The sequence below is a fragment of the Fukomys damarensis genome, unplaced genomic scaffold, assembly GCF_012274545.1.
Source record: "Fukomys damarensis isolate Sample0158 unplaced genomic scaffold, DMR_v1.0_HiC HiC_scaffold_16, whole genome shotgun sequence".
NCBI classification, from domain to species: Eukaryota; Metazoa; Chordata; class Mammalia; order Rodentia; family Bathyergidae; genus Fukomys; species Fukomys damarensis.
In genome coordinates, this window is record NW_022900928.1 from 81874184 (window position 1) to 81886107 (window position 11924).

The window sequence follows — 11924 nt, forward strand, 5'->3', positions numbered from 1 at the left end:
GGGGGGGGGGGGGGCTGGGTGTGGTCTGGAATGGAGCTGCCTGGCTCTCCAAGAATGTGAGGCTGTGAGAAGGCTGTTGTATTTTCCTGCACAGTGTATGCATATAGCGTGCATTTGTATTTTGGTGAGTATAGACGTGCATTGCATGTATTTATAAGGCTGTGTTAGGAAGGAACCTGTGCATGATGTTGCAGTACAGTAACTTATGCCTGAAAATATGCATTGGTGACCAATGCATGTATCTGAAAAACAGAAGGGGAAGATAAGGATGTGTTTGCGTGGAGATGCAAGCAGAATCTGCATGTATTTCTCTAGATTATTACAAAAAAATTTTACAGACAGATTCAAGAGTGTACTTGTGGGTAGAAATTTGTGTTTTGAGGTGCACAGAGCTATAGAAAGAGCATTTCCTGGCGCTCCCAGCTAAAACTAGCTCCAGTGCTTCTTACTTCTCTATCCTCTTTGCAAAGGGTGCTTAGAGTGCCTTGCTACCTTGGACCACCACCTTCAATCCACGCCGGTTCTGCAGAGGGTCAGGCACAACCTCAGTCCCAGGCAGATCAATTACAGCTAATAATATTTAAATTCTGGCCTGGAGGTTCTGAGGAGGCCTGAGAAAGAGGAAAGAAAATGTGGTGTGGATTTCAAAGAAGGGATGTGGAGTTAGTTAGCAGATCTTATGTTTGGAGCCTGAATGTCCACCGCTAATACCCTCAGTGTCTGAAACCCAAAATTTGTACTCAGATGGGGAGCCTACCTAATTTGTGTTGAAGGCTTGGCCAGAAGTTTATGCTCTGAGACACTGTGAGGAAGGCTCACATCTGCAGCCCTGGAGGCCCACCACACAGCAGGCCAGCTCCCGTTCTCCACCCTTCCTTCCTCCACCAGCTGGAGAACTCACTCTGGGGCAGGCCTCCTCCTAGCAGTGTGGATCTGGCTGTTCCTAGTGCCCCTTCATGTGCCATGAGCCCAGAGGAGCAGGGTGCCCACACATTCTACCCAGCAGTCACAGTCCCACAGAAAACCCCTGCTTCTCCTCCATCTCTTGGTGTTTGGGTTGTGCTGAGCCTTCCCCCGTGGAACTGAGTTTTAGAAGACTGCAACCTCTGCCAGAGCAAAGGCAATGTCAACTTTAATCACAGAATGGGGAGCTAAATCCCAAGCCCAGGAGCATCTTCCTCAGCCTGGACCCAAGTAGTCAGCCTAATCTCAGTGGGGACAGTGACCTGGAAGGTCAGGGAACTCTGGAGTTAGGGAAGAGACTGGCAGGAGAGACCACTGAAGACTGCTTGAGGTCTCCTTGCTAGGGTTTAGCCTCCTCCCCCTGGTGGCTGCAGCACCTGAGGCTGGGCTCCCTCCCCTGTTCCCCTCACTCACAGTAGAGGGCACACATGAAGAGGGGGCACTGCTGAACTGAAAGGGACCTCAGAGTCCCAGCCCCTACCCCTGTCTATTTCACAACAACAAAGCTGAGACCCCAGAGAAAAGAAAGGATTCAGCCAAGGTCATGGTGCAGTATTCATTTGGGGCCACAATGAGATTATAGCTTGTTAGGATTTTTGATAGGCTGTTTTAAAACTTACAAATTTTTCAGAAGGCTAGTCAGTGTCTGGCTTCCCCTAATTCACACTGGTAGAACACTGTGATTAAAATTCAGCTACATAGCTCTTGTGGAAAATGCAGTTATGGATCTGCCAGTGCAGGGCTGAGCAGCTGTCTCCCACTCTAAAATGGGGACTCTAAACCCAAAATCCACCCGAGTTCCTGGGAACTCATAGCCCCTCAAACTGAAGGCAAGTTTTGGAGTGTCTGTGCTCCAGACATTTTTCTGAAGAGGAGTTCTTTGACTGATTTAGAAAGACATGCACAACATAGAAAGGGTTGAGAATCAGTCTCTTAAAGCACCAGTGTCTAGGGGAAATCAGTACTTAGCAATCAGTTGCTAGGCACCTTACCAGCACTCAGGGACCTAAAAGGGTTGGACTCTTGTGTCCTAGATTTATGAGTATGTATTTTGCAATATGAAGGAGCTTCTCTGCTCTAGAATGTAAGTTCCTTCAAGGTAGGGTTCTTGGCTATTTGCTTGCCTCGTATCTAAGGTATCTTAGATCCTGGCCTAGTGCATGGGCATAGGTAGGTGCAAATACAAATTTGATTGGCTTACTAATTCTGCACAGTACTTCTCTTGCCATGACCACACCTACATAGACTTTAAGAACTGCTATCACTAGGGCACTCCCACAGCAAAATTTTCATGAATTTCAATACTGTATTGTCCTTCAAGATCTTTTTTGTTCATGCGAATGACCAACCACACTGGAAAGATCAAGGCATTGCAACCAAACCCTATGTCAAGACCTCTCGAGGCAGTTGACATAGTGTCCTATGACTTCCCAACCACCCTGGGGAGGCTGCTGCTTTATGAGCAAAGGAAGGGCTTCTGGCAAGCAGGTGCAGATGTGCCCAGCAGGCCTTGGGATGAAAGTACCCTGCACACAGGACTGCTGAACTGACCATGACAAGATCTGGGCTCCTAGTCCCTACCTCTGTATTGATTTTGTTTGCCAATCCCTCCCCTGTCCCATTTTGCAGCCTCTGCAGCTCTCCTGGGAGGACCCCTGGGGACTAAGGAGCTCGGGGTTGGAGGCAAGCCAGAGAGGAGCTGGCCCCAGGTCAGAAAGGCCTCTTTCTGAGGAGGGAAGAGGAGAGGCCAGCTTCTTGGGGCCTGCTGGACTAGCCCTGCTCCCTGTCCTTGGACTTACCCAAGATAGCCGGAATCTCCTGTGGAGAAAAGACCTCCGAGAGGCTTGTGGCCAGCTGTTGCTCCTGCCTGGGGCTAAAAATAGCCTGTCCACTGCCCATGTCCAGCTCCAGCTGAGCCAGAGTGCTGAAGAAGATTCAAAGGGAGAGGGGACCACAGTGCAAGGCTGGGGGTGGGTTTCCCCAAAATGGGCACAGACAAAGTGAGACAAGAGCAGGAAAGGTGCACTTGGGGCCTACATCTCTGAGGGGAAATGAGGCTCAGAGAGGCTGGAGGCTGACCTTGGTCAGGTAATAAAATGTTAATGCCCAGCACTGTTTTAAGATGAAAAGGACCCTGTGATGTAGGTATTGGTACATTTGGTCCCTTTGACAACTGAAGAAAGGATGGCCCAGGAACATTAACTCTCCAAACTCACAGACCCAGGGAGTAGACTCTGGATTCAGACTCAGGCAGGGTAAGTGTGTGGCCACAGCCCAGGTGGCACATACAGGGCATGAGAAGAGGAAACAAAGTCCCAGCATTGCCATATGGGGGTAGCACGGAGCGTGATGAGTCCCAGGGCTGCCTGCTGGGGAGCTCATTTTAATCTTGGCACTTACTAATTCTTGGGCTCAGGCCTGTTACACACTTCCGGATGTACCTACACTTTTTAGGCAAATACTTTCTAACTACCCCCTTTCTTCTTGCTTGCCTTCAGTCCCCCATCTCTGACAAGGTACAGGGACATAATGTCCAACCAATTCTAGGGTCCAGGGATCCCAGAGACTCAGTGGAATGCAATCCCCCCAGTCCAGGCTTGCAAGAAGCCAGTACAGGGACAGGGCAGAAGGCCAGCAAAGGGTCTTTGGAATCCACATTGTTTAAACACTTGGAGTAAAGCAGATTTGAATTTCATAAAGGTGGAAGTAGGAAGATGGAGGGAAGGACATAAAGGAAAAGAAACAGAAAGGGAAAGGAGAGAAGGAGGGAGAAAGTAGAGAAAGAGAATGAGAGCATTCTCAAAGGTACTGGTCAACCTGGCATTTTCTTATCTGTAGCCGAGCCTCCGAGGGGAAAGTCAGTCTTGCTGAGCTGAAATGGAGCTAGAGCAGAGGCAGGGAAGAGCCTTGTGTCAGCAAAAGTGTGGGGAAGGAAGAAAGGTTGGGATGACCCAGGATGGCAGGATGCTCACACATCTGCTTTAGTTCTGTCTCCTCTACAGACTCTTGGGCTGCTCGCCTTGTGTAAGACCACAGCACACACCAGTCCTCCAGCAGAGCCACTAATGCAATTAATGAAACACATTCATAAATCTTGCATGGCGTCTGGAGCTGTCTCCTTTTCCCTGAGCTGGGCCTGCTCCGGAGACGCTATGCAGACTGCTGTCTGACCTCTACAGTGGCCTGGCCTCCTGATGCTGCTGCTGTAAACTTAGTAGGACAGCATGACCATCCCTTCCTGCTGGGAGCAGAAATACAGAGAAGAATGAGAAGGAGGAGGTGAATGTGTCACGAGGTTGCCAGGGGTTGACTCATGGTTATAACTTCAGGCTCAGAGGGCAGCATTCTGCAGAGGTCCACAGGTCATCTTTCTGCTGGAGGACAGAGCCAGAGAGCACAGGAGATGGAGAGGTCCTGTGTGATAATGCAAGCCTGGCTGAACAGTGTGTCGGTGTTTGTGTTTGCGAGTGTGTGTGTTTGCATATTTGCGGGTGTGTGCATGTGTGTTCAGTCTGGAAAACTGGTGACTCACAAGAACAGGGAAACTTCTGATTTCTGAAGAGCTTATATTCAGCTATTTTTAATCTCCTTTTGTCTTTTGGCCCTTTTTCCCCTTGTCTTTCTCAGATGTAGAGGGATCTGGGTCTGTGAATGCTGTATGTGTATGCTGATTTAAAGCTTGGGCCCAGAAGTGGGCACCGCCTGAGGTGCAGAGATAAATGCACATGTGGGGCCCATGGATGTGTCGTCAGGATGACTCAGACAGGTAGCACACTTTATCACGTGTGTTCATACCTGCAGGTGTGCCCAGGCCAGAAATGTCCCTGGAAGTGCACAGGTCACCATCTAAACCTACCAAGGGCATGCCATATAGACAAACACTGTATGTTCCTCACCTATACAGTCCCTCTGTCACACACCCAGCCATCAGAATCCACAGCCCATGCCCAACTCACACTGACCCTGGTGCCTGCACCCACGAACAAGCACCACAGGCATTCCCTTAGCCCATCTGAGGGAGAAGCCCCAGCCCCTTGTCTTCTTCCTTCTCTGTCCAGAAACCTGCCCCCTTCCCTGAAGTTTCAGCATCTGCCGATATTGACAGAGAGCAGGAGGTGCCTCTGCTATGCTAGGCTTTCCTGTGACTCCTCCCACTGCCACTTCTACCTGTGGCCCCAAGATACCTCTCCACAAACTGGCTGTGAAGGCCCCCAAAGGCTTTGCAGGGCTGAATGCTGCCCTCCTCTGTAAGCTCATCACTCCCCCACACTGGAGATATGGAGAACAAAAAGCAAGCTTTCTTTGAGAGCCCCACCTTGGAGGGGCAGGGGTGATCTGCATGTTTCAGGGCTCTATACTATGTGTGGGGTGCCTTGCCCTGGACTGTGTGTTGACAGGACCCTGTATACAAGTCACTGTTACAGCCCAGAGAAGCACACAACATCTGCCAGGTGCTCCTAGAGCCACTGTACTATGGGGTGGGCTACACTGCCTCTCTGCCCTCAGAGTCCTCTGTGTCATGTGCTGACCTTCAGGGCACATACCTGCATGTGCGCTCTCAGAGACTGCATAAGTCAAGTGGGGTGGTCATAGTTAAGCGCGCTGAGCAAGCCCTGGGTCCTTTATCCCCGGATCCTGTGGTTTGCTGGTAGCTAAAAGGCCCCTACCAAGAGAGCTGAAAGCCAAGTATGTTGCTGCATAAGCCATGTGCTGTGCAGAGAGGGATGCATCAGCCCATACCAGGACACTGGTGTTTTATTGTCTGCCATTGTGGCTCCTGGTGGCAGTGGGCTCTGACATAGCAAGCCACCCATCCACTCACTCACTTATTCCACTGCATAAACATTTGGAAATTGAGTGCTTTGTGTGAGGCATAGGGAGGACAGGCTGGATTTTCTGCCCTCAGATCCCCACCCTCAGATAGGCTGGCAAGGAAGAAGATACCTATACAATTAGCCCTGACAGAATGTGCCCCCTAGGCATGTGTGCACAGGCTCAGGAAGAATAATTACCTCCTCCTGCTTGAGCCTGGGAGTCTTTGCAGAGGGCAGGGCAGAAATCTTGCCCTAGTTTTGGGTAATGAGTTAACTGTACCAGGTCTATGGGACCTTCTTGGGTGGGAGAACTGCACAGCTTACAAGTGTAGTGTTTGGAGTGCAGACAGGGCTCAGGTGGGAGCAATCAGATCTCACCAGCAGACAACCTCTGATCAAGTCCTCCTGTGACGAGTCTCTGGCTTTGGGACTCTCATGAAATGCTTCATTATCTCCCTCTCTTCTTACGCCACATGCAAAGAAAAAGAAAAAGTGGGTACCTTCTGGGCATCTGAGAAATGGGACTACTAAGCATCCTGCACCTTGAGGACCTTCAGAAAGGAGCAATGTACTGAGAAGCTATTGGCGTGCAGCCAGGTAGGTACGCAATGTTAGCAACTGTTACAGGCAAGGTACGGGCTGGGACAGTGACTCTTCACCAGTTTGCCCCTGAGGACACATGACAATGTCTGGAGACTCTTTTGGTCATTACTACTGGCAGAGGTGAGAGGGGACTGTTACTGGCATAGGGGGGTAGGGATGCTGCTGAACATTCCACTATGCAGAGGACACTCCCACAGCCATGGATGATCCACCCTAAAATGTAAATACTGCAGAGGCTGAGGAATGCTAGGCAAAAGAGTTTCATGTTCTCTGGAAGACAATGAGGTGCTGATGATTTTTAAGCAGGGGATGACATAATAAAAATCTAAGTTTCAGAAAGAAGACTGGAAAACTTGTGACATGACTAGACAGCTTGATTAAGAGGCACTGCAGATATGCAGATAAACAAGATCCAGTGAGAGGGAGGTTTGGAGTGACAGTGAGACCAGGAGAAAGGCACAAATTTGAGGGTCCTGGAAAGAAGATAATGGAGAGAATTTTCTGAGGAGTGGGAGAGAGAAGGGCAGACATGGGGCAGTGAGGAGACTCTGAAGCTTGTAGTTTCCAGGCCTGAGTGAGTGGTGACACTGCCTTTTAATGTCTAAGAGAAGACTGTTTGAGAACTATAGGCCTGGACACCATAGCTGGGGTGGGAGGGTAAAAAGCATTTCCAATACTCTGGACTTGAGCTCTGCCCTCCATTCCATTGGCTCCCTTGCTTCAGGTACCCAGGATTTGGGGGCATTAGCACTGTTTTTCTTACATTCTCCACACCCATACCCACTGACTCAATAATGACAGTGAGAATCTGAAAGAAGGGATTCCTCCTATGGACCTTCCAGACAGTCCACAAGAATATGACCAGTATGGGCTCCTGATGCCCAGGACATATCAGTTTTCAAGTGGTTGTGCAACATGTGACTGCTAAGGGCAAAGAGGAGGAACTCAAGACAACCACCGAGATTTGATCTAAAGAGATAGAGCTTCCTTATAACTCTGATTTCCCTGTAAATTGAGATCTGAAGATAAGTTAGAATGATTGGGAGTGCCGGGCATGGTGGTGTATGCCTGTAATCTCAGCACTCAGGAGGCTGAGGCAGAAGGATTACCACAAATTCAAAGCCAGCCTGGGCTACATAGTGAGTTCAAGGCCAGCCTGAACTGAATAGCAAGACCCTGCCTCAAAAAAAAACAAACAAAAAACACATAGAAGAGTTGGGAAATTCCAAGCAGTCAGCACATCTGTAAGAGAGTCCATGATTATCCTGTCTTGTGTCAGGCACTGGAAAGAATATTAGAACAATTTGATATATTGGTTTCTACCCTCCAAATATAACCACTTTAATTGGGGTAGGAGGACCACTGGGCAGAGAGTAATCAAAATACAAAGTTGAAACATAAGTAAAGAGGGTCCTTGTATGGTACAAGGAGCACTGGATACAGATTGGACCAGAGTTGATAGAACTCTGGTGCCTTACAGTACCTGTACTTCCAAAAGCTCCAGTTACCTCCAATTAAGTTATGAACAGCTTTTCATCCTTAGATTGTGGATGGCAGTGGCACTGCTGATGGCCTAGTCCTGACTTCCTGGAGCCCTGTGTTGATAATGGTTGTGTGGCCGCGTTCAGCCTTAGCTGGAGTCCACTGGTCCACTGATGACTGATGATGTCCAACGTGAATGCCACAAAAATATCACGGCAATATGCTTGGTGTGTGTTAACCACTGCTGATTAAGAGCAACTGGCTAGGGTCATTCCCAAGAAGTCCCCCAGTTCTTGAGTTCTGGAAGTCTATGATCTAAACGTTAAATTTCAAGGCACTGGCTGGCAGCACAATGAGGCAGAGATCTGTGTGGGCTGAGTGATCAGGGAAGGCTTTGGGAAGGAGGCAGCACTTCAGTGAGGCCTTCGGATGGGGGAGTGTGAGAGTCTGTATAGGAGGTGGGAGGACATTTATGTGCATGAAAATTGGGCTGAGCATGGGTTGGTCTTGGCACAGGCAGGAGGCCAGTGTCACTGGGTGCACTGTCTATGATGGGGGACAGTTGAAATTATATATGTGAGGATGGTTGTGGGTAAAAACAAGAACAAATGTTTATGGAGAGCTTACCATGTGGTCTGCCACACAAAAAAGATGACCTTTCTCGGGTTATCTCTCCCAAGCCTTGGATTTCGTCCCCAGAGTGCCTGCCCTCTACAGAAGCAGAAATAAGGCACTCAGAGACTCACTCGGGGCCATGTTGCTAGGGGCGGTATTAGAGCACCACCTTTGGTCCTGTGAGGTGGTTCTGGTGGTTGTAGTATAGCCTCTCTGCTCTAGGCCTCTTCTGGTCCTAGAAGGTAGGCAGCCAGGATGCCCAGCAATACAACTGAGACTTAGGAAACTGAATCTGTGGGTTCTGAGGCCTAGGAAGAGGGTGAGAACAAAGGTTGACTGAGGAAGATTTTGCCCTAGCAAGCAAATGTGCAAATGGATTCAAGCCAAGAACAGAGCAGGGTGGACACAGATCACAGATAAGTGCCAAGTGCTGCCAGTCATGCTCATTTGAGACTTTCCTCAAGCCCTAAATAATCTTTCAGAAACAATGGGAAAATGTCCCAACACTAAGGCAGGCAGGAGGGATGTGGGAGAACATGACATTCCAGAGACTTGGGCTCAGGGAGTGAGGATAGGAAAAGAGCTCAGTACAGTGTTAACACAAGCTCAGAAGCAAAACGTAGCTGTCTGAATAAAGCTTTGTCCTGCCTTTTGCCTAGGACTGCAGCCTTGGGCATCTCTGGGCTGTCCCTGCCTGGCACCTGGTGGTGTGCTTGAGAACTTCTGTTCTTTCACCCTCTTACCAGCTCTCTCCCCTTCCTCCCTGCACTCAGGAGTAGCCCAGTCTCAGCATCCGGTTCAATGGGATCCAGAATGGTGTTATCAAGCTACTAAGTGAGGAGATGCTGTATATTCTCTTACTTTGATCACTCCACTGTCCTTTCCCTGTCCACTGGCAACCCATTAGGCCAGTATGGCTCAGAACTCTGAGGATGGAGACAAACCCAGCCTGGGAACACTCTAGCCTCACTCACAACCTTCCTCCCAGCCCCTCACCTTGTTCTTTGATCTGTCTTGATCACACCCTACCAAAAGGCACTAACTCCTGGCTTCTCCATCTGACCCCATGGGACTTCCTGGTATTGAGGAACAGCCAGGGCTGTAATGCTGGGCTGGAAGATGCCAGAAACCACTTGCTCCTCCTCCTCTACCAAGGTCTCCTTGAGAAGCTCTTTTCTTGCTGTTTGTATATGCTACTCACTGACCAAGGACTGATTTCATACTCTGTTCAGAGGAACTTTCTCCTTTCTGGGCCACTGCTAGCAAATGCAACCATTCCCACTTCTAGCAAATGCACCCTCATTATCCAGCTTGATTTAGCAAATGCATGCATTCCTTCTTCTGGCAGGTAGCTGAGCAGGCTGTTGCATTGGCTCTGCTTTTTAGCAACCTGCAGTCAGTAAAATCAATGCCCCATCTTATCTTTCCCAAAGGTACATCCCAGCTCCTTGGACCTGAAGCACAAGAAAAAAACATTGTCCTTCCAGCTAGCAACATGGGGGCTGAGCAAGAGGGCAAGCCTAGGCTCTTCCAGGACTCCTTCTGCTGCCTTGGAGAAGCCCTGAGAGGGGCCCCAGAAGACTGCACAGGGTCCAGGCTTTGCTATTGCTTCCCTGGGATGCAGGACCAAGTCCCCTCAGCCAGGTGGGTCACAGGCATTGTTGTTCCTCCCAGACCTCTTCTCTCTCTTGCCTCTTTCTCTCTGTGTGTGGCTCCTGTTTATATACACACACTGATACACATATATCATTCTGGGCTCTAAATGGAGCTGTCAGTAGCAGAACTCAGCTTCTGATAGGCAAATTGGCTTTGGTGTCAGAAACAGGAAGCAGTGATGCCTCTCTCTGCTGAGAGTGAGGAGATAAGAGAACAAAGATAGGCTGCCTCTGCTGGCAGCAGGAAGAGGTATTGTGGCTCAGACTGGGCACCCTCCAGGAGGTCTTCATCCATGCACAGCTGTCCTTGCTCACTTCCCCATGTCAGGCTGGAATGAAATAGGTGGAAGGGGTGGTCTCCGAGGGCATTGCACTGCTCTCCTGGGCTTAATTGAAACAATTTAAACTGTGGGGTCAAAGCATCTGTGGCCTGCAGACCCAAAGTGCTGCATCAGGGACGAAACAGGGAGACAGGGACAGGGATGGAAGGTAAGAGCTGCTGTAGAATGTCTGGCAAACATTCTGATGCCATCATACCCTTGCTCATCTGTAGAGTGAAGCCCCAGTTACATAAAGCTCCAGCTGACTTGGTATAAGTTATGACTAAGAAAACTTTCCAAACTTTCCAAAGACAGTTGGTGATCCTCCACCTTCTTCCCGTTGACTGGTGAGAACTACCCCCACAGGGAGGCGAGCAGGGAGGAAGGCTCCTACCTCCCGTGGTCCTGACTCATCCTGCACATAAACACTCCCCAACACTCTTTCCCAAAACAGTTCCCCTCCCACCTACCAACCCTCCTACCGGGGCTGGGTGACAAAAATGAACGTCCCAGAGATCTTGCCAAGTTGTGGGCCAGGCTTAGCCCAGGGAACATGAAATTCCCATAGACTGGGAGAAGCAACCCTCTCGAAAAAGCAAAACAACATCCCTTCAAAAGAAAAGCATCATTTGACCCTACAAGGCTATTGTTTTCCAAATAGCTTGGACTACTTTCCCTTTACAAAAATAAAGCTTCAGCTTTCATAGTCATAAAATATTAGAATTAAAGGAATCTCCAAGATCATCTTTAACCCCTCTATCCTTTCCTATTTCCAGGCATCTATGTATCTATTCATTTATGGATCTGACTACTCATCAAATAGTTACTGCACCCTTACTATTTGCCACCTACCGCCCAGGTCCTGGAGACATCAATCTGTTGCCTGAGGAGCTGTTACTGTCCAGTGGTAAAAAGCCTGTGGAAAAGGTTACAGTGAATGTGATATGCAGTGTGGTAGAAGGGTCGCATATTCTAAAAGCAGCAAGAAGGTACGCTGCCCTCCTTGGAATGGTGGACACCTGCTGGGAGAAATCACAATTAAATTGAACTTTGAAAAAGAGAACAATTCTTTTTGGTTCAATAAGGGATCTGCCCAGCACCTAGCAGGGCCACAGCACAGCACCAGCACACTTGGTACCCACACAGCACTTAACACCTAGTGAGGTACAGATGGCAGGAATAGAATCCCAAGCACTGGGTAATGCACCCAAATCAGGGCTCCCTGCCATCCCAGGGAGGGCACTAGGAGAAGGTGAGGGAAATCCCCAAGTGGGAAGATCAGAAGCCCCATAGAAGAAGACAAATTGGAGCTTACCTTGAGGATGACGAAGATTTAGAGGCACAGATGGGGTAGGGAAGGCATTCCAAGCCAAAGTATAATACTAGCAAAGTAGAAGCCGGTGACGCCTGCTCAGGGGATAAGTCTAACTAAAGCATACACAGGGGGCCATTTGGACATCTCTTAAATGTAA

General features: G+C 49.1%; 1 long non-coding RNA gene across 1 annotated transcript in view; it reads right to left on the minus strand.

The window, feature by feature from the left end:
- LOC104874762 overlaps window positions 1-6225 on the minus strand; it is a 20512-nt gene extending 14287 nt beyond the window's left edge. The window contains exon 1 of the long non-coding RNA XR_783851.1: window positions 6156-6225. This is a non-coding gene — a long non-coding RNA (uncharacterized LOC104874762). The remainder of the gene's footprint in view (window positions 1-6155) is intronic.
- Window positions 6226-11924: the final 5699 nt, after the last annotated feature.